The 27,221-nt window shown below is 36.8% G+C and overlaps 1 protein-coding gene across 3 annotated transcripts in view; it reads right to left on the bottom strand.

Moving 5' to 3' along the window:
• Positions 1-338: 338 nt before the first annotated feature.
• Positions 339-27,221, bottom strand: part of hiw (MYC binding protein highwire) — a 443,394-nt gene continuing 416,511 nt past the window's right edge. For all 3 annotated transcript variants that reach the window (XM_071673952.1, XM_071673951.1, XM_071673953.1), the window contains exon 77: positions 339-1,672. The gene's annotated coding sequence lies outside the window, so the exon portion shown is untranslated. The remainder of the gene's footprint in view (positions 1,673-27,221) is intronic.

The following is a 27,221-nucleotide window of genomic DNA, read 5'->3' as shown; positions in this document are numbered from 1 at the left end:
GGTAAATATTAGGCCAACGTGGTATTACAGAATGTAGCTATCAACACAGAACCAACCTTAAATTCTTTTACCCTGGGCAGTATTGACACAAGATTTATGAGTGCTGGTCTCTTGGAATTTCACTTTTAGGAAATAACTTCCCATTCAGAAAAATGAGGTCGTCGGGGAAATAGTAGCAGTGTGTGGATATGAAGCCCCGAGAGAAATGCCATCAAAGTCTCAGTCTCCTTTTCTTAAAGCTACCTCCCTAACACGGGAAATGAATAGTATGAAAAAAAATTATACGTATTTTTATATGCAAAGATGTATCATTACTTTCAGGATAATGAAAAACTTACACTGTTGATTTTACATATATAATTGCATCCAACATATGTTTACCTCTATTTTTTCATTAATGATCATTTACATACTGTAAACTTGTTGCTAGAAATGCAATTACTGACCAAGATGGATGAAATGTCGTAGAGGACACTGTCCTGACAAGTATTTAGGGTCAGGAGAGATGTTCATCATCACAACTGATGCTTTCTTTGTATGTTAAACACTACACAAAGTGTATAAGTAAGGAAAAGTTTACATAATTTTTCAGTAGAATTCTTCTCAAGGTTCATTAGTTGTTTCATGTTATTTATGAATAACCTGATAATCATAAGACTAACAGTGCTTGTCACATTTGTCATTTAAGTACAAACTATTATATTAAAAATCTATAGAAAGTGAAAATATAATTTGATGATTTTTAGAATTAGTACTTTTCAGGTAAAAGCATGAATCTCCATGATTTGAATGACATGGACAGATTAAAAATGTACAAGCTTGTGGGTGATGAGGGTAGCATATGAAAGAATAGAATTAGGAGTGCCTTGAGAGTTATACAAGAACATGTATACTTGAAGTGGAAGAGTGAATGGGTGTTTTGCTATGTATTCAGAAGTACTGTATAAATTATTGACACTATCTTCTGTGCTTCCATCAAATCGTATTAAAAGGAATGTGATGTATTTTAATTATAGGGTGTTCATTGAATGCTAGTTGTAAAATAAATTGTTTGTTGCACTGAAAACAAACTTCCCTTGCAGATTTTTCTGTAAACACATTTGTTGAATTATCCTTTAATTTTCGATCCCAGAACTATAATGGATCTCCTGGCACAGAACATCCCACCACATGCACTCATCAGTCTTCTAAAGGAACTAAGTGGCAAGATACCTTGTGAGGAGGATGAGATTAATGACAATGTCTTGCAAGAGGAAAAAGGCAATGATAATATCAGATGAATATTGGGTATATAAACCTTAGTACCTATTCAAAGTTGAAGGAAAATTCATGTAGCAACGTAAGGTCTTTGGATGCCAAATTTTATAAGCTGGAAAACTTTTAGATTGTTATAGAGAAATAAAGTCGAAAATTTACAAGGCTGTACTTCTAATAATGACATATCTGATGTGTAGTTTTACAATAAATGATACAAAAAATTTTAATTTTGAAATGTGAAATCCATTTCTCCACCGCATCTGATTTAGTACTAGCTCAGATGGTTAAAGGACTTTCTCCATGTGAGAAATGGAGGTGCTGAAATTTTCTGTCATTGACTGAGCCCTGTGATCAACTGAGAGAGTGGTTCCTCTGGTCTTAATAGGGAAGACTCTGTCTGTTGCTGAGGAGTAGTCTGTAAATAATTCACATAATTAACATTTATTTAATGTCTAAAATCAAGCATGTTAGTTATTAGTTTATTTTCTTAGTTTATAGAAGTGCTGACCAGAAAGGGTATTATTTAGAGTGCTCTAGCTCAATTCACTGTATTGTAGCCATTATTTATGCTAACATGACAAAAGCTGTGCCTTACAGTTATTGTCTATCAAATTTTCTAAGGTATATTCAGATTAACAACTTTTCAAATTTCAGCATTAGAGCTGTCATAAATCATATAGGAAAAGAAATATATTTTTTATGTAGTTTTATATTTACATTAACAATTACACTAGTCCAATTTCAGCATAATAGAAGTAATATGCCATATGTGGAATAGCCTTTATTCTGTTTAGCTTTTCTTTACCACCATGTTTATGAGGGAAGGTAAGGTGCATACAGCCTCCAAACATCACTTCCATGCTTAAAAAAGTGCTTCTTAATTTGTGTCAGTGTACACTGATTTTTTAATCCAGATCACCAAACTTGTTTATACCACCCTCATACACAAAGTGTTTTCATTGCATCTGATGTCACTGCTTAAGTGTCATCATCTGAAGTACCCCTAGCCTCTACCCATTTTCTCTACATCAGTCCATCTTTTCTACAATCTATCTCTCCTCCATTTACCATCTGCTGTACTTTTGTGTATCTTTTAGGTGAAATTGTAGTCTGCCATTGATTCTACATGACCATATTACCTGAAAAGACTTTCATCCATGCACCTTTCTGAGGAATGCCTCACTCAACATAACCTTCTTACATCTGCATTCATCTTGATAATTCTGACTATATAGGGTGCAGGGGCTAAATTAAGCATGGGTTCCTTTTGTACTTCACTGATTTTATATTCATAGTCTGATCCTGGATTGGTACAAAATTTCTTCACTTGACGTGGATGTGCTTGACATTACTGAATAAAAACAACTGTTAGACAATTTTTCTATTCTGCTTTTTGGGATCCCCTCTTTAGTGCAGGGTCCCTGGGCTGCAGTCCAGTTTACCTGTGCCTTAATCTAGCCTTGACCATACTGCTCAAGTTATTTTTCTCTGACGCTCATATTTTTGACTAATCCTTGCACGTGTACACTTGGGTTCTCATCCATACATAAGTGTTGGGGCATGTACTTCTTCATTTAAACTGTACACTCAAATTTTCCCCATTACTTTGAAACCTTTAGTGCACTCCTAATTTTTCTACCCAGCATGGCTACTTTCAACTTTTAGTTTTCTTAAAACCATTTTTTGTAAACTTTACAATATTCCCAAATATTAGAACTTACCAACATGCAAACTGATCTTGCACTTATATCAGCCATCACTACAACACTGCAAACACTTTCAACATATCCTAAGACCCTTCATACCCATGATGCAAGTGTCATAAAGAAGACACCAAGCACTTACTTCTCAATTATCCAGCACTGTCTGCACCTAGACACACACATATCATCACACTTTATGACCTTTGGTCCCAACCAGTGGATGTGGCCAGCTCCCTCAGTGCTGCAGGAGGTTTATAAGGATAGAAGGGACTCTTGGGGCTGGAAGTAAATAGTAAGTTTCTCCATTCGTTTCAACACCAGCTTCTTAAACTGCATTCATTCTGGCAAGGCCACTTGTGTTAGCTTAGTCCCAGTGGATCCACTTCCTCCCCCAGCAGGCTGGGAGCTACAACCTAGAGCCTGCCAATATCTAGTGACAATCTTTTTTTTTTTTTTCACTGTGGATACTTATTTTAATATTGTCTTGTACTTCTCATTAAATAATTAACATAATGTAGATGTTAAGCACAAAACAGTAATACTGTGTACACACTGATAAAAAACTGATACAGTATCAAATTAAATATTAATGAAATAATTGCCAGCAAAAGAAGCATCATACAGTGACGTCTACCTATCACCTAACCCACTGAGGGAAGTGGACGCCAGTACCAAGCTATCACAAGTGGCTTTGCCAAAATGAATGCAGTATAGTTATATTGTCAATTACTATCCTTCTCCACATATACCATCGAACCAACCCACCATTCCTTCCAACTCTTCCTCTGATTTGTATGACAAAACCTCATCATCAGCCTATAACTACAGTAAGTTTCTGTCCACTTCTCTGTGATTACTGCACCACAATCACCCCACCTTTCACCTCATGTAAATCCCCATCTGTAAACCCTCCGAATAACCAAGGTGACATTGCATTCTCATTTATTTCATGCCATTCATGCCTTATTGTCATAAGTGCATTACAGTGCTTTCATTATAAAAGCTCTCCACAGCATTTAGAAGCCTTCCATGAACATTATAAATAGAGTCAAAATTACCAGTTTTCTTCCTCACTCATTTTATCATATTTCATCTCTAAATCTGTAAATGATGCTTACACACTCCTTTTTCTCAAAACTTTCTCTCTAGTCTACAGGCTAACACCTGATGTACACATCCTCTTCCCTTTGTATAGCCCATCTTGTTCTTTTAGTGGTTCACAAAACCATATCTTTTCTAGAGCATCATCTACAAACTTTTACTCTTTCCGCCACCCGAAGTGATCAAAATCTCACCAACTATCCCTCTCAACACATTTGCATCCATGACTCTTTCCTTTCCATGCTTATCAATTAGTACCTAATCCAATTGCTCACCATTAACCACACATAACCATTTACATATATGCCTATCCCTTTTTTAAATCATGTAATCCCTGTTGCCGGTCTTTTCGAGCTCATATCTCCACAAGTTGCCACCATTATCATTCATCCCGGAAAACTCCTTCCTTGCAATTATACCATCATCCACTCTTTTCTTCAAATCACTTGATACTAATAACTGATCTCTTGCATCAAAATTGTTGACATACTCATTTGACTCCTTCCAAAATGCTTTTCCCCTTCCTCATTATTCTTACAACTTGGTGCAGAAGCACGCCATTCCCTTCTCAATCCATTTTAATTTTTGTCCTCATCAGCCTAAGGCTCATTTCTTACATTTTCACACATCTCAGAACTTCAGCAGAAGTGCCATCCACCTGCTTTTCTCAGGCCTTCACACAAACCACAGGCTTTTCACCCTACAACATTCCCAAACCTCTGACATCCACACATTTAGCTATCATGTGGAATGCACTGAAACCAAAGCTCCTTATCTATAATCAAGCCCCACAGACCTTTCCATGGTTTCCTTTGGCTGCTTCACATAAAAATCTTATAAAATGGAGGGAACAGTCTTCAAAATCAGTTCACTGCTTTTTTGTGATTCATTTTATGCACAAAGTTAATTAGTTTAGTTAGAATTCCATATCTATTTTTCCTTCCATCCTCACTTACAACTGCCCCACTACTGATTAGTATTCATTTACTTGGCATCTTCAATAGAAATACAGTGCCATTAGCCATAAATGATAATTTACAAACTTTTATCTTTCTCCCGGCCAACCCTGTCTCTTCACACCTTAGCCCGTAACGTTATAGGTCTGAAAACTCATCTGTCACATAATACTGGCTTATTTTCACAGCAGGCAATAATGCATACATGTTTCTTAATGCCTTTATTCCATGTAACTTTTTCTATCTTCATTCTTAAAAGTGTTTACCTTATTTTTTGCACACTATGCAGAATTATACACTTTATTTTTAATAAAATGTTCATTATCTAGATAAACATCTCAAGAGGTGACACACAACACTTAAGAGGACTCACACTCTGTATGGTAAAAATAGGTAATAACTTTTAACTACAAACTAATAAAAAATCAATATCTTTAATATTATCCACATCCCAAATAATCCACTTTTAATCATTGTGATGATTATTATCTAAATGGATATGCTACTTTCAAATTGGATATGTGATGTTAGCATCAAAGCATTTTCATTTTCATATTAACCTAGAACCCCTTCTCCAGAGGCTCTTGCTGCTTCATCCCATTACTATAATTAGTAGCAGAGAAGGGATGGACTTTTTGAAGGAAGCTCTTTGATAGGATTGTGCCCTCCAATGATACAACCTTGTCAAAGGTGACATTTTACTGATGGTCAGAGTCTGGTATTGCTATTATTATTACTAGTAATGGTTTACAGACTCCCATGGTGTAGCGGCTAGCATTCTTGACTGGGAAGCATTCACGGGCCACCTAGGGTCAAGTGCATAGGTTCGAATCCTGGACGTGGCAGTTGGTCCACAGTCAACCCACTTGTTCATCCATCCCTAAGGATTGGTCGATAAAATGGGTACCTGGCTCAGGCCATGGTGTGTGTGTGCATATATGTATTATTTTTTTTTTTTTACTATACTTGATCACCATTTCCCACGTGAGCGAGGTAGTGCCAGGAAACTGACAGGCTGGTAAGGGTGCTAAATGCCTAAGTGTTGGTTGGAGAAAAAGGCAAGTATGCTTGTTGGGGATGAGAGGGCCTGGGAAGCGAGTCAGTTGTATGCTGATGATACAGCTCTGGTGGTTGATTCAAGGGAGAAACTGCAGAAGTTGGTGAAAGAAGAAAGTTGAATAAGAACAAGGTTATTAGGTTCAGTGGGGTTGAGAGACAAGTAAATTGGGATGCAAGTTTGAATGGAGAAAAATTAGAGGAAGTGAAGTGTTTTAGATATCTGGGAGTGGACTTAGCAGCGAATGGAACAATGAAAGCGGAAACGAGTCACAGGGTGGGGGAGGGGGTGAAGGTTCTGGGAGTGAAGAAGAATGTATGGCAGGAGAGGACGTTATCTGGGAGAGCAAAAATGGGTATGTTTGAAGGAATAGTTGTTCCAACAATATTATATGGTTGCAAGGCATAGGCTATGGATAGAGTAGTGCGGAGGAGGGTGGATGTGTTGGATATGAAATGCTTGTGGACAATATGTGGTGTGAGGTGGTTTGAGTAATTAATGAAAGGGTAAGAGAGATGTGTGGAAATTAAAAAAAAAAGTGTTGAGACAGCAGAAGAGGGTGTGTTGAAATAGTCTGGACATATGGATAGAATGAGTGAGGAAAGATTGACAAAGTGGATATATGTGTCAGAGGTCGAGGGAACTAGAAGTGGGAGACCAAAATGGAGTTTGGAAGGATGGTGAAAAAGATTTTGAGTGATCAGGGCCTGAACATACAGGAGGGTGAGAGGCATGCAAGGAATAGAGTGAATTGGAACAATGCAGTATACCGGGGTCGACATGCTGTCAATGAACTGAACCAGGGCATGTGACACGTCTGGGGTAAAATATGGAAAGGTCTGTGGGGCCTGGGTGTGGATAGGGAGCTGTGGTTTTGGTGCATTACTCATGACAGCTGGAGACCGAGTGTGAACGAATGTGGCTTTTTTTCTGTTTTCCTGGCTCTACCTCGCTGAAACAGGAGTAGCAATGCTGTTTCCTGTAGGACAGGGCAGCAACAGGAATGGATGAAGACAAGCAAGTATGAATATGTACATGTGTATATTTATTTTAAAATGAATGAATAAATATGAGTGGATAGGGCATTCTTTGTCTGTTTCCGGGTGATACCTCACTGATGTGGGAAATGGAGATAAAGTATAATAAACTGATGTAAATAAGAGTGAAAGATGTTTATATTCAAGACTTCTTTGGTCTTCAGAAAACAAATGTCCTTATAATCTGAGACTTTACAAACTGTCAAATTGACTGGATACTCTTTCATGTGTTAATGGTGATGACAGGCAGAGTCCATTGTTTATGACCTTATTCTGTGTGCTTGATGTCAAGAAGAGTGGCTACATACAAGAGAAAATTGTATTTAATGGTACATCATAAGAAATGCCTTAATTTTCTTGTACATTCTTCAATTTAGTTACAATTTCTCCCCATTATTCTTCCGAAGTTGAGTACTAAAGTAGCTGCATCAACCCATGAACACTGTATTGCCCAAAGTTCTTCAGTTATCAACTTAACTTTATGATTTTTGGATTGTTCATAAGAATTGATAATACATATAGTAATTTACTCTTAGAAATAATAGAAAGTGTCACCACACACTATTTTTCTTTTATAACATGTGTAGCTGTTTCAATTAATATAAACAGGAAATATATTTTACAAAGGTCTCTTGTTTACCATGGTTTTTACCAAACACTGTTTTGAGATACACACACTTAAAATAACAAACCATTTTACCAACCACAGTATCAGGTTTTGAGTATCTACAGTTTTCCATGGCACCACCAAAGTTTTTCCCAAGATCTGAGTTGCTTGTAGCCCAGCATGTTAGACCACCATTGTAAGGGAGAGGCTTAAGGAGCATCAAAACCAGACAGTGCTGTTTGGGCTAGCATCAAGATAGCCTTTAGCACATCATAGCTGGCTGGCTCTTTTGTGGAAGTATGGAGGGGTGGTATACTACCATCATATTATGTCTTTACAGTTTTGTACACAATTTGAGTTTTTATAGAATAAGCAAGTTGTTTTGGAAGTATACCATGCTTATGTTTGACCTTGAAGTGTTCATTATAGGACTTGAGGTATACCTCTCAAGAGGCACTCCCCCTTAACCTCCTATTTCCCATAGGCCCAGTACCTTGCTAACCACAGGGCTTCCAGGAATGTAAACCAAGTGATTGGTAAGGGAATTGATTACTTATACTAGAATACAGATTATTTAAAAAGTGTTATATGATTAGAATTTTCATGCCATGAAGATTTTTTTTATTATAATAAAATTCACCACTAACTGAATGCTGCATTTCTTTATATATTTATCCCCTCTTTGGTAGTTCATAATTGTAAAATGATAACATTAAGTTGACTCCCAAACAAAATGTTACTGCATTGACACAGTATACTTTTTTTTTTTTTTTTTTTTTTTTTAGCAAATTGTAAGTCCCACGAGAAGTATCAGAGTTCAGATGCTCATGATTTAAAGAAATGGCCTTTTGTCAAGTGTAGACCAACTCAGTTATAAAATACTTTTCTCAGACATGCTCCATTGTACCTATTCTTTTCTCTTTGCTTTTTTTTTCTTTTTTACTGTAATGATGATAAAGCACACTTACAGTGCTTAAGCCTTTGCAGTTAGCACCAAGAAATTAGTTCATCTGAAAAAGGATCTTCATTTTTTAATATTTAATATTTTCCGGACGATAAAACAAGTTATGGGAAACTGGAAATGCATAAATTCCTGAAAACATGGATGCAATGCTTCTTACCACTTCTTTGTAATAATAAAAAGTTTTTAACCCAATAACCTTATTCTATCTTTTTGCAGTAGGTTATGTTATGTTACATATCATGAAAAGGAGGTCAGATAAGAGTCACATCCTACAGCACCAGACATTGATGGCAGGGGTAGGAGTTGGGGCTTGTCAGATCTTGGTCTAGCAACAGCTCATCACCAAATCATACAACCAATTTTATATGGAAATCACAGCAAGAAATTAAATATGATTTACAGGAATATCAGATCAATCCAAAACAAAATAGCTGAATTGCATTGCTAAGTAAACTCTGAGCACCTTGATATAGTCGGATTAACAAACATTTCTGAACATGAAAAACAATCTGGTTAGCAAGCACAATTTGCTAGACAATAAATTATTTGTAAGGGATAGATATGGTTGAGGAGGCAGAACTGCATTGTATGTAATATAATTAACCCCTTTTAAAATTCAGACTGCAGCATCTGCTACTGTTGAACACGTGTGTTCAAATTAGCACACAGATTTCCAAGCTTTACATAAACATTTTATATAGACAACCCAGTCAGCCAGCAGACTTTGACATCATCATGTACGAGAGTTTACAACGAGCAGTAAAAGACAAGAATTAATCATTCTGTGAGATTTTAATCTTCCAGAAATCAACTGGTTAACTATCTCAGTTGTAGGAAGTGAACTTGGTGGATTTATCAATTTAGCTGAAGACAATTTTCTCTACCAAACCATCACAAAGCCAACACGGGAAGCTAATTCATTTGATCTAGCTCTTGCATGTTAGAATTCTCAGGAACTAGTACACATTTTGATGAACATCTCAAAACAGGCCGACCTAAAACCATAACTTTTATACCTAACTTTAAAAGGACAGACATTAATGGACTGCAATGGATTAGAGTCTCATTTGTGTTGGTTCGTGCCCAGAAGAATTATGGACATGTTTTTAGCATCAGATTATGCACCAAGACACATTTGTTCCTCTGCATAAGAGAAACAAGAAAATCAACAAAAGGACTGTATAGTATTCTCCAGATATCACAAGAGGTGTAAGGTGCAGAAATATACTTTGCGTCCTTAAGAAATCAGGCAGTTGCCCAAATCCTGCAATGCAATATAACAGATAGGAGAGGTAAAAAGACTTAAGGAAGTTTAAAAACATATAAAGTCAAGTGTTGCTAAAGACAGCACTAGAAATCCTACAAGATTCTAAAGATGTATCAATAATAAGAAACATATAAGGAATGGGAAAGGACCCTAAGGAAATAAAAATGGGGAAACCACTGTGGATGATAAAAGTATATCAGCATTCCTGAGCAAGTTTTTCAGTTCTATTTTGACACTAGAAAACAGTGACATGAATTCTCAGACTGACGAATAGCACACAAGATAACAGTTTACCAACACACTTAAGAGAAGTATGAACATCTAAATAGATAAGATGAACACTTGTAAAAGTTTGGGTCCGATTGTTTTTATCCACAAGACAATTAAAAACATTAAATATGGAACTGTTGAACCATTAACCTATATTTTAATTAAATCTTAGGATGGAATAGTACCACAGGGCTGGAGACTGGCAGACATTACTCTATATTCTAAATGGAAATCTGTGAAGTGCCTGGCAGTTACCATCCTATTAGCTTCACATCAGCTAAATGTAAACTTCTAGAGTCATCAGGGATAACATAGTAGCTTACCTTGAACACCACAGCGTGGTGTTAGAAAGCACAAATCACGCCTTAAAAACCACAATGAGAATTAAGCAATTGATATTATACCTCTGGAATTCCAAAAAAGTATTTGACTAAGTCCCTTACATTAAACTGATGCAGAAGGTCAGGGCCTTTGAGATTACTGGTTGCAAAGGAAACTGTAAGAAACCTGGTTATGTGATAGGATGCAAAGAATTTTAGTGTATGGTAACATCACCATCACCCATTATTAGTGAGGTCCCCCAGGGGACCATCCTGGGGACTATACTTTTCATTATTTATATTAATGATGTTGATGTAAAGCTGAAAGACTTAGTGAATAAATCTGCAAATGCCATATTACCAGAGGAAGTTAGGCTAAGATTACAAGATCTAGTTACATAGCTGAATGGTCTAGAAAATGGCAATTGCCACTTAAATATCAATATATGTTAGCTATTGCAAACAGGAAACCTCAACAAGAAATCTGATCATGAATTTATGGGCTACAAGGTAAAGAACATCACTTGTCCAAGGGATCTAGGAGTCAAGTGGCTATTACAACTTTAAATTTTCGTAGCACTGTAACTAAGCTGCCAAGAAACCAGAAAAGGATAATAGGATTAATTAACAGGCACTTTACATTCAAAAGCAAGGATGTGTAATGCCATTATACCTACATCTAGTTAGACCCTACTTTGCATGTGCAGTGCAGTTCTGGGCCCCCCACCTAAGAATATTCTTAAACTGGCAGCAGTGAAGCGATGAGCAACTGTATTGATTTCATCTTGTGTAACAAAGCATATAAGGACCGAGTGCAAGTACTGAATTTGTCCTCACTAAGCAAGAGGAGGCTTTGAGGCAAGTTAATAAAATCTTTAGAATACTTAAAGAATTTAACGATGTTGATATTGAAAATTTCTATATGGTCACACTAGTACTACTACCAAGAGGGTATGGACTAAATCATTGAGGTCAAGTTCTTTCACCCTCCTGTACGTTTAGGCCCCAATGGCTCAAAATCTTTTTCACTCCATCCTTCCACCTCCAATTTGGTCACCCGATTCTTGTTCCCTCCACCTCTGACACATATATCCTCTTTGTCAATCTTTCCTCGCTCATTCTCTCCACATGTCCAGACCATTTCAACACACCCTCTTCTGCTCTCTCAACCACTCTTTTTTATTACCAGATATCTCTCTTACCCTTTCATTCCTTACTTGATCAAACCACCTCACACCACATACTGTCCTCAAACGTTTCATTTCCAACACATCCATCATCCTCCACACAACCCTATCTATAGCCCATACCTTGCAGTAATATAACATTGTTGGAACCGCTATTTCTTTAAACATACCAATTTTTGCTCTCCGAGATAATGTTCTCGCCTCCCACACATTCTTCAATGCTCCCAGAACCTTCGCCCCCTCCTCAATCCTGTGACTCACTTCTGCTTCCGTGGTTCCATTCGCTGCCAAATCCACTCCCAGATATCTAAAACACTTCATGTCCTCCATTTTTCTCCATTAAAACTTATCTCCCAATTGACTTGTCCCTCAACCCTACTGAACCTAATAACCTTGCTCTTATTCACATTTACTCTCGGCTTTCTTCTTTCACACACTTTACCAATATCAGTCACCAACTTCTGCAGTTTCACACCTGAATCAGCCACCAGCGCTGTATCATCAGCGAACAACAACTGACTCACTTCCCAAGCCCTTTCATCCACAACAGACTGCATACTTGCCCCTCTCTCCAAAACTCTTGCGTTCACCTCCCTAACAACCCCATCCATAAACAAATTAAACAACCATGGAGACGTCACGCATCCCTGCCGCAAAATTCAAACAGCATTCAATATTTTAAAGCAATGACAACTGAATGGAATATTTTGACAAAAAAAAAAAAGAGATGGACAGAGGTTAAAGGGAAGAGATAAATAAGAGGCTCATTATCAAAAGTATACCATGTCCCAAGATATCTCCCTCAATCCCTGCTATACATCCTCTCAAATGATCACCAAGACACTGGCATAATACCATTATGTATGATACCGACTTATAAAGTCCCACTCCATAACGAATAATGCAAAGTAGTCCCAAAAAAATTATTCACAGCAGAGCACTTACATTACACATCATTAAAGTTTTGGAGATTCCTGAGATACAAGCTGGCAGGTTTAACAGTCCCAAAGAATCCACATAATGCTAGGCAATATGGTTTCGTAGTTAAGAGCCTCTCTTAGGTGCATGATTAGTGTAATAAAATTATGCACATGCAGGAGAACAAACAAAATATTGATAGAATTACACAAACTTTGCAAAAGCCTTTGACAAATGTGACCAGTGTTTCATACAGAGCAAAATCCAAATGGTAATAAAGGGAAATATGAAGAGATGGATATACAACTTCTTGATCATATGTTGTAATCAAGGCCAATTGCAGCGCCCAAGATTTAAAAGCTCAGTATCCCACGAAACTCTATGTATACCTATAATGTTTCTCTTTCTTATATCCAAAACACATGCAAACACATCATTTTACAAAGGAATTCAAACAGCAGTAGACTTCTAGGTCCTTTTAAGGCTGTTTGTGATAGTGGAAGATATCAGAAACTCACAGGATAGTGCAGTAAAATTTATAAGGCATATAGATAAATTAGAGAATAACCTACAAACTGTCATACTGATAAAATAAAGAGAATAACCTGCAAATTGTCATTTTGAATATGGAGGCAGAATTAATGAGTTATGGACTTGAAGTATAAGTCTGTTTTTAAACATATCTTTAGTAGTGCTTTCAACAGCTACTTTGCAAATCACTCCATATGTTAACATTGTTGAAGAAAAAGTAATCTGCCTCAATCAAGGTAAATCGTTTGCCCCGAGTTTTTATCGATTACTATGAGTGAAACCATAGTAACTCGATAGATCAAGATTATCAAAGCCTTTGATAATTTTGGATGCTTGTACTAGATAACCTCTTAACCCTCCATTTTCTAAGCTAAATAGATTGAAGTCTAATCTCATCTCATAGTTGTTTCTCAGTCCAGAAATCTTGTTAGCTTGATGCCATACTCTCTCCTTTCTGTTTCTTTCTTTTAGGTAGGGTGACCAAAGCTGAACAAAATATTTAAGATGTGGACAAACCAATGATTTCCCTAGGCTTGAATTTGAAAGTGCTACTAATGAAACCAAGATTTTTGTTCAATCTTTTCACTGCATCTGTGCACTCCTTATTTGATTTTAGGTCATCAGATATTATCAAAACCAAGTCTTTTACCACATTTACCTTTTGCAGTTCAACATAATCCATTCTGTAGCTTGCCTTTTTGTTTTTATTACTGACAAGTAAAACTGGCTTCATCAATATATAAAAAAATTCATTTGCAACTCATGAGCCCAGTTCATCAGTTTGTCTACGTTAATTTGAAGCTGTAGACGTTCATTTAATTTGATTCATTATTCAAATAAATTTTGATATCTTGCAATGCAGCCCAATATCAATAACATTAATGTATATGAGAAAGAGAATTGGTCCCAAGATTGATCCTTTTTGCACCCCAATAGTTACATCTAACCATTCTGAGGCTTGATTGTCAATCAATACTGTTTTGTTTACAGCCAGTTACTCGATTTCCTATGCAATGAAGTAAAACTCCATCAGTGCCATCTGTCTTAATTTTTGCTAGTAATCTTCGATGCACAACCTTATTGAAAGCTTTTGAAAGTCCAGATAGATAACATCAATTGCTTTACTTTTGTCATACCTGTTGATTATGTCATAAATGAAATCAAGCAGATTTATCGGGCATGGGCTATTTTGTAAAAAAAAAAATCCATGCTGAGAATTGTTTAGTAAGTGTTGGTCCTCTAAATGGTTTACAATTCTATCTCAAATGATGGTTTCTTTAAGTTTTTCAACAACAGAAGTTAGCCTAATAGGACAATAATTTCCAGGCAGTGACTTGTTAACTTTTTGAGCATCGGTGTTCCACTGGCTAACTTCCATTCATCTGGAACTTTTCCTGTGGCAAGTGACAATGAAAAAGGCATTCAAGGGCGTACATATCTCATTTTTCACAAAAGTGAACGTAAAAGTAATCTGTCGGTGATCACTTGTATCAAACATTTCTCCAACAAGATCCTCATTTCTAAAAAGTAGGTTTCTTGACAAATTTAATTAGGGCCTGTCAAGCAAATTTAGGTAGAGTGCACACCTGGAGCTATTGTAAAGAGATTCTCCCTATTAAGATACTGGTCTGTCAAAATTTTCCATGTTAGAATCTTGTTCATTAAAAATTTCTGCTAACTGGTCGTAAAATCCCATCTGCCCTTAGTGTCTATGTGGGGGGGGGCCTATAAATTAGTCCGTTATCTTTTACAGTTTACTTTTCAATTCCACAAAAATTAAGATGACATTCCAACGGCTATGACAGTTTTTTCAAAGGGATTTACATAAGCTTTGACAAGAGTAGGACTCCAACACCTACTTTTCTTTCCCTTATCCCTATTGAACAGAATGTATCCTGGAATTGAGCATTTGCAAGAGAATCTCAATTGCAGATATCTAACCAAGATTCGGAAATGGCAATCATGTCATATTTTCCTTCTAATGCTGTTTTCACTGATTCTGGGACTTTATTTTGTATACTATGAGTGTTAACAAAAAAATATTTTCAGATGAAATTGAAGCCTACTTGAAAAGGTAGGTACGGAGAGGGATGGGTCTGCTCCTAATCGGCTATGTTTTTTACCTAAACGCATATGTAAACTTACTAAGAAGTCTACCTAAATGAACAGTTCCCACTTCATTCTTTTTTTCTTTGCCAACTGGGTCTGTACATGTATGTGTTGCAATACTATTGTAAACTTACTAAGAAGTCTACCTAAATGAACAGTTCCCACTTCATTCTTTTTTTCTTTGCCAACTGGGTCTGTACATGTATGTGTTGCAATACTAATCAGTTCAAATTTTTCTGCTGCATTATTCTGCATATCTATATATGGTATCCAGATCTCTGCCTTTTTCCTTAGTTTTACTGACTCATGTGCAAAGCTTCTGACTACACTCCCTTTTTTACATTTATCTGTCATATCATGATTACAAAGAGTAACAAGGCAAATACCATTCTGTAAGACACGTGAAAGCACATATTAGAAATGTTTCTGTTTGTCATCACCTTAAACTTTTGCTTAGTTAAAAATTCTTTGATTATTTTTCCTGTTTTCCCTTAAACATTTTGGTTTCCTACTTTCTTTTGTAGTACTCAAAAGAATTCACCTTATCAAGTACTTTTTCAAAATCTAGAAAAATAATGTCCATCCCTCTTCCTCTCAGAGTTTCAAACGTCACTGTAGTGAGCTTGCAGTGCTTTCATGTTTTAACCAATTAGAAAACTGAGCTGGCTTTCATTTATGAGTCTGATGTTAACCCTTAAAAAACTAAGCCATGAAAACTTTGGAGAGCCCTTAGGAGTGGGGTTTATCAAAAAATATTTTTATCATCAATTAATAAGAAATGTCAGGAAAAGTAAATAAAAAAGTAAAGTTTGGTAAATTATTCATATTTACTGTACAGAAATTTAAATTTGGCACACCATGCATGCTCGGCTCATAATGTGTTTTTCGATTCTTACCGACTCATACTTCTACGTCTCTTATCTGTCATCACCAAAGAATTTTTCCTAGTAATAACATTATAATATCAACTGAATCATTATCAACATACCTGCTGCTGCAAAGACTATTGCTGAATAGCTTCTACCAGGCATGGGGCACTTCAAGCATAGATGCCAGGTCTGTGCCTTCCTAATTTTGTTTTATGGGTAACTGAGACACTAGGATTCTTACCTAGTGCTACTCATAGTTACTTGTGACATATGACATCTCTATATATCAACAAAGAATACCTTCCAATTTAAATTACAGCAAGGAAAAGCAATCTGTACAAGTATGGACAGAATCACTACACAACAAAATGCTGATATACGGGTAACTGACATTACAGGATTTTTTCATGTGCTATTTGCAGTTGCCTAAAAAATAAGTCATCTCTACATATACTAATAAAATACACCTTTGAATTTCAATAAAGGCAGGAAAAGGCAACCCATAAAAATATGGACAGATTCCCCATACTGTAAATAGTCCAAGTAGAGTTCCAGTACTGTAACCAGTTCAAGTGCTGACAGGGTTCTTTACATGTTAATAAGAAGTTACATTACGTGTTTATTATTCACTCAAATACTTTAATGCGACATAGCTATACTGTTTCAAATTTGGATCTCCCTTTGTGTAATTGTGTTTTGTATCCCATTTTGTGTATATTTGCTGTGAAATTGGTCTAAGCTCTGTCTCAACAGCACTGTTAAACATTTGACTATTATTTCATCAACTTTTGTGGAAATATTGCTGGAATTCCATCAGCCCCTGTGCTGAGTTCCTTTAAATTGGTCAACTGCTTCAATTATGTTTTGTTTTATATCTAGGTGCACGTTCAACATAATCATTGAATATTTTTAAAATTCGGCAATTACTAAATACTGATACAGCATGTATTGGGTGTTTCACGTTCAGCAGACTCCTCTGGGGTTCTTTATGTAAATGTCACTATTACAAGGTACAAACAACCTCTGATATTTTATTCTCTTCTTTTGTTCGTGTGCACAAATAATAATTTTGGATTTAGATTCCAAGCTTTGAACAACTTTCTCCATTTATTCTTTTTCCTCTTCTTTGAGACTAATATATCTTTCTCAGCACTTCTTAATTTTTACTGATTAATCACCATTTCCCAAGTCAGCAAGGCAACACTAGGAACAGTCAAAGAAAAGCCACATCCGCTCACATCCAATCCCTAGCTGTTGTGTGTAATGCATCAAAACCACAACCAGGCCCCACAGGCTTACATGGTTTACCCAGGGCACTTCACAATGCCCTGATTCAATCCACCAACAGCATGTCAACCCCAGTGCACCACACTGTTCCAATTTACTCAATCCCATGTATGCCTTTCACCCTCCTGTATGTTCAGGACCCATTCCGTCGAAATCTTTTTCCATCTCCAACTTGATCTCCTGGTTCTCCTTGTTCCATCCACCTCTAACACATATATCCACTTTGTCAACTTTTCCTCACAATTCTCTTCATATGTCCAAACAATATCAACAACCACCCCCTCTTCAGCTCTCACCCATGCTCTTTTTATTACCACATCCCTTTTCTTACCCTTTCATTACTTACTCGATCAAACCACCTCACACTATATTTTGTCCCAAACATTTAATTTCCGACACATACAACCACTTCAGCACAGCCTTTTCTATAGCCCATGCCTTGTATCTATATATATGTTGTTGGGAATACTTTATCTTCATGAATACATCCATTTTTGACCTTCTGGATAGTTTTCTTGCTTTCCATACATTCTTCAGCATTCCCAGAAATTTTGCCCATTCATCCACACTATGACTCACTTCTGCTTCCATGGTTACTTTCACTGTCATCTCCACTCCCATATATCTAAAACATTTCACTTTTTCAAAGTTTTCTCCATTCACACTCATATCCAAGCAAACCTGTCCCTCAACCCTGCTAAACCAAAAATCATTGCTTTTCTTCACATTTACTCTTAACTTCCTCCTTTCACACACTCTTCCTAACTCAGTCACCAACTTCATCAGTTTCTCACTCGAATATACCATCAGAGAGAGAGAGAGAGAATGATGATGACACACCTGCCAGGACCTCTCATCCACCACAGACTGCATACTCATCCCTTTCTCTAAGACCCTTGCATTTACCACCCGATCCATAAACAAATTGAACCACCATAGTGACATCACACACCCCTGCTGCAAACCTTCCTTCACTCTCCTCTTTTCCTATCAATACACATTCCTTAGACCCTTGACAAAAACTTCCCTGCTTTTGACACCCTTTCTCCCAGACAGTATATTCTGAAGATCTTCCTCAAGGCATCTCTATCAACCCTATCATATGACTTCTCTAAACCCATAAATGCTTTATAAATCCATCTTCTTCTCTAAGTATTTCTTACAAACTTTCTTTAAAACAAATACCTGATCCAGACATCCTCTACCACTTCTAAAACCACACTGCTCCTCCATACTTTAACCCTCTTACTCAATACCCTCCCATCTCTTATCATTTCTTCTAATTTTTTGTCTTGGTTTCTGCTTGCTGCATACCTTAGTTTCTTCACTCTCATTTTCTTTTCATTCACTTTTCAATATCTTGGTATCTTTACCTTACTAAATTTTCTATTGTGTGGCGATGGTATTGTGATCATTTGACTTACAGACTGGTAGTAAACAAGTTTGTTTTTGCTTTATAACTAATGCTTACTTTCTTCCAATTTATGTTATCTATTGTATTATAAAGTTTCAATCAATTTTTGTCAGAGTAGAAATTGGAGTTTTGTTGAAGTAGAAACTGAAGTTGTTTTCAATTTTTTGATCTCTAATTTCACCCTGACTTTATTTCCATTTCATTATTTGTATACACTTCTATGATGGTATGATCCAAGATCCTCATTTTAGTGACTTCAGTGTCCATGATAAGTGATATATCTTTAAATATAAAATCAAATGTGTTATTACTTCTTGCTGCTCTGTGTGTAACCTGAAATAGATCGAAAGTCTTGTTTATGTCCATTAATTTGTTTAACTACTTTCATTTATGTACCAATGCCTTGTTAATTTTCATAACTGATAGCCATTTCCAGTGTAAGCAAGGTCACACCAGAAACAGAAGAAAGGCCACATCCTCTCATTCATTCTCTCACTGTCACGTGTAATTCATCGAAACTACAGCTTCATATCCACGACCAGGCCCCACAAACTTTTCCATGATTTACCCAATATGCTTCAGATATCCTGGTATAGTCCAATGACAGCATATCAACCCCAGTATACCACATCATTCCAATTGACTCAATCCTATGCACACCTTTCACCCTCCTGAATATTCAGGCCCTAATCATTTAAAATAATTTTCACTGCATCCTTACATCTCCACTTTCGTCTCCCTTTTCCCCTTGTTACTCCACTTCTGACACATATCTCCTCATTGTCAACTTTTCCCTCCCTAATTCTCTCTTTATGTCCAAACCATTTCAGCAAACCCTCTTAAGTTCTCACAGCCATACTATTACCACACATCTCTCTTACCCTTTCATTACTTACTCAATCAAACCACCTCACACCACCTATTGTCTTCAAACACTTAATTTCCAACACATCTACCCTCCTCCTCACATCCTTATCTGCAGCCCTTGCCTCACATCCATATAATATTCTGAGAAATACAATACCTTCAAACATGCCTACTTTTGCCCTCCCAGATAACACTCTCTCTTTCCTTGCATTCTTTAGTGCTCCCACAACCTTTGCCCCCCCCCCTCACCCACCTTATGACTTACTTCCATGTTTCCATTAACTTCCATGTCTATTCCTGGGTATCTAAAACATTTTGCTTCCTCCAAGATTTCTCCATTCAATTGAAACCCAGACCCAACTAACCTGTCCCTCAACCCTACTAACCTGATAACCTTGCTTTTATTCACATTTACTCTCAACTTCCTCCTTTTACACACTCTTCCAAACTCAGTCACCAACTTCTGCAGTTTCTCACTTGAATCTGCCACCAGTGCTGTATCAAGCCCTCTCATCCCTAACAGACTGCATACTCACCCCATCTCCAAAACTCGTACATTTACTTCCCTCATCACCCTATCAATAAACAAATGAAACAACCATGGTGCCATCAAACACCCCTGCCACAAACCAACCTTCTCTCTTCCTACTTGTACACATGCCTTACACCTTCACTGCTTCTAGGAGCTTTCCTCTCACACAGTATATTCTGAAGACCTTCCATGAGGCATCTCTATCCATCCTACCATATGATTTCTCCAAATCCATAAATTCTACATACAAATCCATCTGTTTCTCAAGTATTTCACATACACATTCTTTAAAGTAAACACCTGATCTCCAATCTGATGCTCTGTACATGCCTTCACCCTCCCAATCACTACCCTCCCACACAACCTATCAGGTGCAATCACCAAACTTTTACCTCTGTTCTCTGAATACTCACCTTTAACCCCCTTGCCTTTTATACAATGGCACTATACATGCATTCCAAAAATACTCGGGTATCTCACTATGATCCTTACTTGCAGTGAAAATCTTTACAAACCAATCAGCAATGCAGTCACCCCCTTTCTTAATAATTCAACAGCAATACCACCCACTCCAGCCACCTTGCCTCATTTCATCTTATGTAAGGCTTTCATCACCTTTCTCTCTTCACAAGACCACTCTCCATGACTCTCGCTTCACATACCATCCCAACACTAACATCCTACCTCTGCCACCCTACCATCAAACACATTCAGTCCTTGAAAATACTCACTCCATCTCCCCCTCACTTCATCACTACCTGTCACCACTTCCACTTTTGCCCCCTTCACTAATGTTTCTATTTGTTCTTTTGTTTTTTAAACATAATTAACCTCCTTCCAAAACAATCTTCCTCTCCCCAACTCTCATTTGACCTCTTTTTGAACCCCCTGCACCTTCTTCCTGACCTCCAGCAACTTCTTTTATGAATCCCCTAATCATCTGCTCTCCTTCCACGTAAGTACAGCCCAAATTGCTTTCTTATCTCTTTCATTAGCAACTTTGCTTCTTCATCCCACAACTCACTACCCTTTTCAATTTGCCACTAAAATTCAACATGCCACATGCATCTCTTGCACATGCCAGCAATGCTTCTCTAAGTACCTCCCATTCCTCAACCACTCCCCTTGCCTCATTTACTCTCACCTTTTGCCATTCTACACTCAATCTCTCCTGGTACATATAGTATATATGTATATATTGAGTAGATATTTCATTTATTTACCATTAGCCATGAGAAATTTTAATGAAAGAGTCCTGGTGTAACCCAAGACCTTTCTAAAGGCTCCCACAGCCCAAGGGTGCACTATTTCCAGTAGCAGGAGAAATATTGACTCCTTTTGGAGCGAGATCTTTGACGAGACTATACTACCAATGATATACCCTTGGCATAGGTAACTTTTCACTTGTGGTGTACCCTTGAGCAGGCAGAGTCTTGGTAAAACCAGACATCTATATTCAAACCCAACTTTTTTCCATCATATAAAAATAAAACCAGTCAGCTGATGAAGAAAGAGAAACCTATATCAAATAACATTTTGTAAAATATGGAGCTCCATTTTCTGGCACCGAGATTTGTTGAAAAGCAATCTTTAGAAATTCATGTGTTCCATCTTGGATACTGCAAATATTTTGAATCTGCTTCTGAAATGCATACCAAGTGAAAACCTGAATATCACTGGCACATATTTATCCATAAAGTAAAATCTTTTATTGAAACCATAAGTAAGCTACAATATGAAAGTATTGAATTTCCTTCAAAATGACAAAATTCTAAAGCTGTAAACCAATCAATGCCTTTCAGTTTGAAACTTCCTAGACAGTACATAAGAAATCAGTATGTTACGCATTTTGTTGGGGGTTGACAGTATTGAGTATAATCATTCTTTTATAGAGTTTATAAGTACACACATCTTTAAAGTTTTCATACTACACTCTTTGATAAAGTAACTTTTAATGAATATAAGGGGTATATAATAAAAGTAACAAGAGATTCATTTTCAACAAAACATCTAAAAAAAAAAAAAAAAATAGCAGGAATGTTGCTGCTACTGGGAATACTGACATGATAAACTTACAGTTTAGCACAACCACTTGTTCCAGAATTGGAAATCTCTATTATCTCTGAATATCCCTTAATACCTACTTTGATAAATATATTCTACAGAATATATATGTATATATATATGTATAGATATATATATATATACCTATGTACATATGTACAGATGAGATAATAAAATCCAATTCTTGATTTTAATAGCCTGTCAATTGGGGAAACAAGATGAAAACGATACTGGAAAAGTAATTTAACTTCAAAATGAAAGCTACTTTCATTCTTAAAAATGGCTCTACAGCTAAGGACATGAAGAATCTGACTGAGGAAAATACAAGTTTTTAAGAATATTATCTTTCTGGGTACTTTTTCCAAATAAAAATTCTTTTTGAATAACATCCCCATTAAAGATCTACCCAAATTGAAGAACGAGTAGCATAGAAACATTAAAAAGCAAATTTTTTTTTTGACAAGTTGGCAGGCTGTTATTCACTACTGTGTGCGCACAGGCAGTCACTTCAAAGCTAAATCTTGGAATGAGCTAACCCTTCTCTACTGGAAGGGTGCCACATTACAAAAGTGGGAGATGGCATAAAGAACGTCTTTTAGAAAACAAATCACCTATTACAGGAACATTTGTTTCAACTTCAGAGGTAAAACTAATAAGTACAAAGGGGAAAGCTAGGCATAGTGCATCAATAACAGTAGTACAGTATAAAAAAAAGTGGTGACCTATCATATAAAATCATGTGATCATTCATTTCATAAATTTTGTATCTTCTGAGTATTCTTACATAATTGGATTTCATGACAGACTACAAGGTTTTATAATCTTTGGTAAAATGGCCATCACTTCCAAATGTCTTGAACTTTAACTTAAGTGGCATTGCTAACTGTTTCCTATGGTTTGCATCAAAACCCATTCAGCAATACAACAGTGGGGATTTTGCATTAAAAAAAGTATCTTTAGGTGAAAATCTGATTTTCTTTGGAAGGGGTCCTGTGAGCAAAAGAGAATCTCCTTTGATCTCTAGGGGGTTGGCAGCCTCCAATAACCTCCGATTCCTCACTTCAATAATCACTCAAATGGTAGTCATGGCACTAGCTTGTCACGAAACACCCATCCAATCGGCTGGCTCCACCCAGCAATGACGTTAATATCAACCCACCTAGGTGAAACTGCTCAGCCATGCAGGTTGACCACCTTAAGATTCCTGTGACCAGAATATCACTGACGACTACCATCAGAAAAGAGATGTTTCTCATGAAGGAAGGTAGGATGTGAAGCACTAAAAATTTCTCACAGGACACCAACTAGGAGAAAGAGTTTTTGATTCTCTGAACACTTTTCTTGCCAGGTCTACTGTTCTGTGAGCTAACATGAGCATAACAAGAGGGAGGAGAAAGGTAGGATAAAAGCTTTTTGAAAGGAAAAATATGACAACTTGCATAACCATGGCTTTGGTCAGCACCTTGCTGAAATTGCTCTAGCAAAGAGGCTTAAACGAGCCAATAAACCAGTCATGAATCAAAACAAAGACTTTCCTTCGAAGAAAGGTTCAAACAGCCTGGGCATTCCAGAAAAGATTTCAAAGTATTGGCAAAGATGTAAGTGGACAGTAAACAATTCAGGTAAGTGGTGTCCTTGAAATGGGCAATATAACAGGATTCAAGTCAAATGTATCTATTTCCGAAAATCTGTAATGCTATTCTCGTGTTCTGAGGGGGCCCTTTCTTAACTAGACAACATTAAGATTCAACCCCAACACAAATGATCAGAGGTGAGGAAAAGAAAGGTTTACTTAAAAAAAAAAAAAAAAAAAAAAAAAAAAAAAAAAAAAAAAAAAAAAAGAGGGGGGGGGGGGGGGGGGTCCTGTAAAAGCTTAAAAAAACCCTGATCCTTACAGTGAAATTCTAAGCTCTTTGAGATTACTTACATGGACCTTTAAAATGCCCCCTCCAAAAAAAGTATGAAAAAAAAAAAAAAAAGGTTTCAAACCATTAGAAACTGTCCGCATAGACACATGAACATTATGAGGCAAGTGACTCTAGCACTCCCATTTTTCAAGAAGAAAAAAAAAAGGGGGGGGGTGTTTAAAATAGATGAAAAAAAAAAAAAAAAAAAAAAATGGATACGCATCTAACTCCTATGGAGGTAGTCTAGTAGAGTAACAATGTGATATAGGCCAAGAAGAAATTTAAAACTGACAGCTTTACACCATAGACAACTTACTTGGATCTAACAAGGTGAACGACCTAGAAAAAAAAATCAGTACTGTATCTCAAGAATTCAACTCACATTTTGGAAAAATTTGATATTTCTAGTTTCACAGCTCCAAACCCATACAGCACCCATGGCCAATGTCCTTATCAAATGATGGAGACATCATTGACAAGAAAATATTCTGCAAAATGAGATTCCTTACGGGTCTACCCAAAAAGAATGGATCTAGATGAACTCCGTTGTCATGTGCACCATTCACAATAGAATGTTAGCCCAAGCAGTGCATGCTCCTTACAAGAATGGAAAAGGTCTTGGCTACAGCAAGTGTTTTTTTCATGGAACCCAAACATCTAAAGAAAGAGCGTTATTACTTCTGCTCTTAACTTTTTCTACACAAACCATGTAGAATAAAGCCCAAACTACTACCTAGAATAAGATATCCCATGAGAAACTTCTGAGAAAAAGTCCTTGGTGTCCAAAACAAAACGCTTTCAGGGACATTTCTATTGTATGTCTCCATGGCTAATGAAATAATAAATCATAGTGTAAGCAGGCCCAGATTAAGGAGAATGGTTATCCAAGTGTGAATCAAATACTAAGGATAAGATTTTAAGTCTCGGGCATAAAGAAAAAGAAAGGAAAGACTTCATATAATCTGGAAAAGCCCCTCTATAGCTAGTAGCCTTGCCATGACACTGAGCTGCCGGATTACTTGGCAATCTAAGGAAACTTTTGTGGTCAATAGAAATCTGCTCCCATAAAGTAAAATTGTGGATCTTACTTTAAAGTGGTAATGAAATGAAATGTCTTTAATGGGAAACTGGATCTTACCTGAAACTGGTAATAATCTGAAATGTCTCGAATGAGAAACTGCTTAGCAAGAAAAAGTATATGGCTTCTGACAATCCTTTTTAAAAAAGGCACTATCACACCAGATTTAAAAAAAAAAAAAAAAAAAAGAGCTGACATTCCAAAAAGACATCAGTTGGGTTACCATTTGTTCCCAAACTTGCATACCAACAAAGGAGGGAGATCATGCCCATAATAATATTAACTTTTCCAAACTAACTGCACAACTGCCAACAGAGGGGCTCACACTCTGCAGAACTGGCCTTCTTAACTTTTCTTTCCAAGCAGGGAAAAATCAAATGAACAAGCTTAGAATACACTCTTTCTGTGCCAGTCCAACCATGAAAAAAAAAAAAAAAGCAAAGCATAAAGTAACATCTACTAGTTATATGTCTTTTCAACATCCTGTCTAAGCCCCTGACTATGGAGTTAATAGCATATGAAGGTTTCACCTGATGGGGGAACGGAGGTGATAAGGGAGTCAACCTCAACCTGACCCTTTAAGTCTAAGAATGAAGTTCTTAAGCTAATCCAGACTCAAAGGGGGACTATCTTCTCTATCACTGAAGGCAAGTGTTGTCAAGGTAATTCCCTTTAAAGGTGCTACTTAGACTAGAATTATCAACACCTAAGGCCAAACAAGACCACTAAAGGTGCAATTAACCGCGAAAAAGGCACTCGGGTGCTCCTATCCAAACATCATAATACCAATGTCTGCTTCTCACAAGAATGACAGTATCATCCACTAACTGGCCATCCCTGTACTTCTCAAGGAGCAAGGAAGACAGACAATTCTCCATAACAGAACTAGTGTCAGGTATTCTACATATCTAAAACCCCTTAATCTCTCAACTCTCAACTACTGCAGATGCAGTGTCATTAATTTTTTTTTTTTTTAACTGGGTCAGATACAGTAACTACCGTTATGAAGCATCACAGTTAAGTTGTGAGGCATTAGACCTTACTATTCTTCAATGATCTTAAGCCTGGTAGATGGTGGACCATAACCTTTTGGGGGCCCTAATCCGAGTCTGTTTGTGGCTCCTCCACACTTCATGGAAAATGTTAAGCCTTTAGGGTGTCTAGGAGAGCATTTCCTGCATTCTGAATGCTGCCTCATAATAGTTGGGACAATAAGCTCTGAAAGTGAACCACTATCAAAAAGATTACCTCCTGACCATGATTATATATATATACAAACTGAGCCTAGATCCTTGTAACTTTTCTCGTCCCGAAATTCCCATATGACATACGAAAAACAAAGTAATACTCTAGACCAGCTCCTCCTACACCTTTTTACATCACCTGGTTCTCATTAGATTCGCCATTCTTCCCCCAAAACATTCATACCATAACAATTTCATATTAACAGAAATCCATCCTAGACATCACACCTAAGCTACACAAGATACTCAAATCTACAACCCGTACAAATCTACCATTCTAGTCAAGGGAAGGAAGGAGGAAAAAAAAAAAAAATATATACCAATCACGTTATTTAAATCCAGGGCCTCCCGTTATCATGGATTTACGACAATGTAAAATCTGTGCAACATAATAACTGTGAATGCAAAGTTACGAAAATTTAACGTGAAAATAGGACACAGATAAATGCATATACGTTACCTACTGATTCATACCCGCTGCACTATGTAAAGAAAAAAAAAAATGGGTATAATAACTAAATGGGTATAACAATATGTTTCATGGACCACATGCATTAGTGAGAGCTTAATGTGGCCTCACAATTATCTTTAATACCTGTAGACGGCAATAATTTTTTTTCGATTGGATGTACTTTGACGTGATGGCCTTTACCCTCCACACACCAAAAAACAAAT

Source organism: Panulirus ornatus, chromosome 19 (genome assembly GCF_036320965.1).
Source record: "Panulirus ornatus isolate Po-2019 chromosome 19, ASM3632096v1, whole genome shotgun sequence".
Classification (NCBI taxonomy): domain Eukaryota; kingdom Metazoa; phylum Arthropoda; class Malacostraca; order Decapoda; family Palinuridae; genus Panulirus; species Panulirus ornatus.
The sequence above is the reverse complement of the archived record's forward strand: the minus strand, read 5'-3'. Positions and strand labels throughout refer to the sequence as shown.